The sequence below is a fragment of the Alligator sinensis genome, unplaced genomic scaffold (assembly GCF_000455745.1).
Source record: "Alligator sinensis unplaced genomic scaffold, ASM45574v1 scaffold308_1, whole genome shotgun sequence".
Taxonomy (NCBI): Eukaryota; Metazoa; Chordata; order Crocodylia; family Alligatoridae; genus Alligator; species Alligator sinensis.
Genome location: NW_005842041.1, coordinates 2,416,886 through 2,421,875, shown reverse-complemented (window position 1 = coordinate 2,421,875; position 4,990 = coordinate 2,416,886).

The following is a 4,990-nucleotide window of genomic DNA, read 5'->3' as shown; positions in this document are numbered from 1 at the left end:
CTGCAAAAGAAGCTGCAGAAAAGGCGGGAAACTGGTCCCTGCACCGGGGTTTCCTCTTGCTACAGGAAACTCTCCCGTGCAATGCTCTGCAACTTGACGGGGATAATTCTGGTGCCGAAGCGCACACACAATCATGCCTTTTGGGTCATGACACCACCAAGTCCCCTCTGAGTCTTCTCTTCTCCAGGCCGAACAGTTCAAAATCTTCCAGCCTTTCCTTGTATGACCTGGTCTCCAGGTTTCTAATCATGTGTGTGGCTCTGCCAGCTCCAGGGAACTGCTCTGCTCCCCATACCTGATGCCATGTGCCTCCTCACTCCCCGAGGCAATGCAGAGGCACAGAGCAGTCCCCCAGAGCCAGCAGAGTCCCTGGAGCAGTTCCCCAGAGCCGGTGGAGCCTGCACCAGCCCCTACCTCACCTCACCTCAGGAAGAGCTGCTGCCTGCCCCGCATGAGGAGTGAGGAACTTACCTTCAGTAAGTGTCCCGCACTGGCCCTGGTGCTTCCGCCACACTCCACGCCCAGCTCCTCTCTGGGAAGCCACAGCCCAGCTCCTCTCCGGGTGGGTGTGTGGCACTAAAAAGTTACTGCGCAGTAAGATTTTTAATTGTGCATGGCCGCGCATGCACGCAGCTTAGAGGAAACCTTGCTTAGTAGATGCATGACAGTGTTTGATTAGCTCTGCCAGCTATGGCATCGTTTTGGTGGTTCATGTTCATTTTGTTGTCAATCATGACACCCAGTCTCATTCAGTTGAGGTGCTGGCAAGCATAGCACTGCCAACCCTGTGTGTTATGGGTTATTTCTCCCCAGATGGAGCACTTTACATTTCTCTGTATTAAATGACATCAGGTTGAGGTCTGCCCACCTCACAAGCCTATCCAGGTCAACCTGTATTGCCAACCTGCCTTCGAGCATGACCACACTCCCCCATAGTTTGGTGTCATCAGCAAACTTTGCTAGTTAGCTTTTAATACCTGAATCCAAATCATTGATGAACGTGTTGAAGAGCACTGGTCCAAGTACAGAACCCTTAGGGACACTATTGGTCATCTTGCACCATGATGACTCAGTTCCATCAATCAATACCCTTTGGGTCCTGCCACGGAGCTAGTTACCTAGTCACCAGACTGTAAAGTACTCGATGCTGCATTTTCCCAATTTAACCATGACACCATGGTAGACCAGGTCAAAGGCCTTTCTGAAGTCCAAGTATATGACATCAACCTCATTTCCCCTATCCAGGTGGTGAGTTACCTGATCGTAGAAGGAAATGAGGTTGGTTTGGTACAACCTGCCCATAATGAAGCCATGTTGGCTATCCTTCAGAATACTGCCTTCAGTTAGCCTGTGTATGATGGATTCTTTGATCATTTTCCCCAGGATTTTACCAGGGATTGAGGTCAAACTGACTGGCCTGTGATTTCCTGGGTCCTCCCTTCTCTCTTTCTTAAAGATAAGTAATGGCAGTGAGATCTATGAAAGGTCAGTGTTCCAGGGGATTCTTCCCCTGGATGCCAAAATCCAGTCTCTTGTTTGCCATTTCCCATCCTGGAATTGCTCTGCTGCTACTACCACATCCAAGAGGGAATGATTCCCAAAGCAATGTTAGCAGTGGATTTTTCTTTTCTTCCTGTGACTTCTAAATTGCAAAGGACGGATGCGTTGGTACGTGACCACACTACAGCAAGATGCGGTCTTTGAAAGCCAAGACTGTTCAAAAAAATATCAGAGCATAAGAGACAGTGGGCTCATCTACATGTGTGCTTTAACACACAGTAACCTATTTTACTGTGCATTAAAGTGTTATGTAAAAAATGTGCTATTATGCTAATGCACAGTAAAATAGGCTACTGTGCATTAAGTATTTAAAATCATGCATATTCGTTATTGTGCATTCAGGCAGCCTAATGCACATTTATTTAGTACCTCACATTGGAGGTACTAAATTTAACACACCCACTGATGAGTAAAGAGTCTGAAACAAACATTTGTTAATAGCTTTGATTTACACTCTTAAGAAAGTACAGTTATCACAGAAACAAGAAACACAGCTTAGGGAAAAACACTAAAAAATGTGGGTGAAAGCAGAATTCAAGCACTGATCTTTCCTGGAGAACACTTAATCCATACAAGGTTAAAAGGTATGAGCAGGGATTTTCTGATGCTGGACGTCAGCCACAAAGGACTGAGACTTGTAAACTGTTAAACAAGTCGTAATGGAAGAACCATCCATCCATCAATACTAATCTCCAGTGAAACATGAGAGTTACTAATTGGCCTGGCAGTGGGGGGAGGATCTGATAATTTATACATGAACAACCAAGATGTCACATTTGGTTTTCCAACAAGATAACAGGTTGTCTCAAGCTTTGGCCTATGGTTTCTATCACAAGTGAAATTAAAATGAAATAGTTTTGCTATAATCTAAAGGCATTTTCTAGTTGGGGCTCTCTGCTAGAGTTTGACATTTTCATTCTTTTTTCTAATGCATTTGACTCTATTTTAAGCTAGGACAGGACTAAATAGAAGGCTAAGTTAGATAAAATGATACTATTACTATCTATGTGAGAGAGAAACAGAATTTATGAAATTCCAGTCAAGAAAGAATCCTAAAACTTGTATTGGTGCTAGAATTTCATTGGAGTTGATGGCACTGCATCATCATTTTGGAACCATTCATGGATGCAGGGATGTGTTCTCTTCCTCTTCTTGCATTACTTGTCTTAGTAAAATTCTCTAACACAATTATCTTGAGCAGATTGTCTTTTTGTACATTGCTATAATAGGGCAATCCTTTTTTATCACTATGCCAATAGGTGTAGTCAAAGCACTGAAATCGTATTAAATGGGGTTGCTGCAGCCTGCTAAAGCTGGTATTTCTATATTCAAATGGACAGAAATATATTTGTAGCTTTGCCTCTAAAGATCTTTAAATATATATTTAAAGTTATACGTTTTCAGACATGGAGGCAAGGATTGGCTTTTCATTGATGTCTGTTCTACATATGCATTTTTTATTTTATGCAAATATGTGATTAGCTCCAAGAAAATGTGAGATTTCATTCATTAGGGTGACTAAATAAGAAATAAAAGTCCATAACATGATTTGCATTGATCTCCTTTAAGAATACCCCTAATTTAGACTACCCAATTCTGATTCAAGTTTCTTCAGTGTGTTTCAAATAGATGATGGACAGATTATAAATTTGATCAACGCAGCATGTGGATTGGTCTGATTAGAAAACCAATAAACATGGCAAGTCCTTTTTAAATAGTTTACAGCTGCTATGACATCTTTAGCAAAAGCTTGACGTGGCCATTGTCTTTGGGGTTTTAAAAAGTAAAATTTGAGATTGGCCTTCAAAATGATAGCCAGCTCTTTACAATAAAGCAAAGATCACAATAATCTCTCTTTGAGACCCTGAACAGTAATCTGAGAAATGGGGTTGATGAATGAATGAACAGCAACAGCACTGGAAGAATCTAGCTAAACTTGGCTTCCACTGCTTTCATTGTTTCTTTGTCCATATCTAGGCCTTCCTGTTTTGATACAGTTTTTCTGCCTTCAATCCCATAGCCCCTCAAGCTGTTTTTGTGCACTGTGTCCTGAACTGTCCTGAATTCCAAGTATTTTATGCCAATAAGTGGAGAAGGTTTCCTGTCCTGCACAAATCTGATTCACCTTAGCATTTGCTCATATTCAGACCCAAGTGATCCATCAACAACCACAATATTTCATCTAGCTTTCTGGTACTTTAAAATAATCCTCAGCCCTGTCCTCTCAATAGCAAAGCACAGTCAGCACTTTTGCCATGATCCCAATTCCTTGACTAGGTGGCAGCAAGAAACTCAGCACTTTTTGAGCTCCTACACAGAATATTGATAGAGACTATACTAGATGACTAACAATGTCTCCCAAGAGCTCTAACAAACCACCCTCTCTCCCACTAAAAGAGATCTTTCACTCTTTTTTTTTTTTTTAATTTAAAGCATCAGTTAGCAAAAGCCTGGGCTAAACTAACTATTTACACCGGTGTAATATCCATCCAACCATCCATCCATCCAAACTCCTCAGCTAAGAGTTGTCCAATCACGTGAAGAATGACCCCTGAAAGACTGAGGGAGTTAAAAATATATACTGGTGTAAATTATGCCTGTTTAGAATTCATCTGTCTGATCCACTCTAGAGTAGCAGTTTGCTAAATGAAAAAACCCTGATTCTGCTCCCATTCAAGTCAAAGGCACATTTCACATTGGCAAAATAAATAAAAAATTGGGTCTCTTGGTGAGATTTTCATGAGCTGCTAGTATTGGTAGAACTTTTCACCGTTATGTTGAATAAGATCTTTACCATAAGATCAGCAATAAGTGTTCTGTTAAACCTCCCTTTACAGTAAATGCCTACTGTAACAATTCACAGCTATGGAAACTCAGCCAGTTATTTTTTTGGTAAAGTGACATATCTACAGAGAACAGCATATTAAAGGTAATTACTGCTGTTTTAATAGCATTCACCAGTTTATAGCAATGGCAGGCAAAGTTTCTTTCTCAGCTGCTTTCCTAATCTTTCTATGCTAGAAGCTTGGCAACCATATTCCAGCTAAATGTCAGTGTCAGAAAAAACAGTGTCACTCTAATGCCAACTTTTGCCAGTTACCATTTGCATTAGAGATAAACAAGATTGTTAACAGTACAAGTTATATACGTCATAAATGAGAAGGTGGTAGATATAAAAATAAAGGAAGAATGGAGAGGAAAGGCTGATTGTTATAATATATGTTATAATAAAGTTAAATCAATAATATTATTTAAATAAGCTCATCCTCACTGGCCCAACTTTTCTCAAATAGTTCACATTTTATTCTCAGGCAGTAAACTTGGTCTTTGAAGGCTTTTATTCAGACCAACCACATGACTGTAAATGGCTTTTTATTTTTGTGGCCATAGCAATAAATTATATTTTTTGGCTGTAATCACAAATATGGAT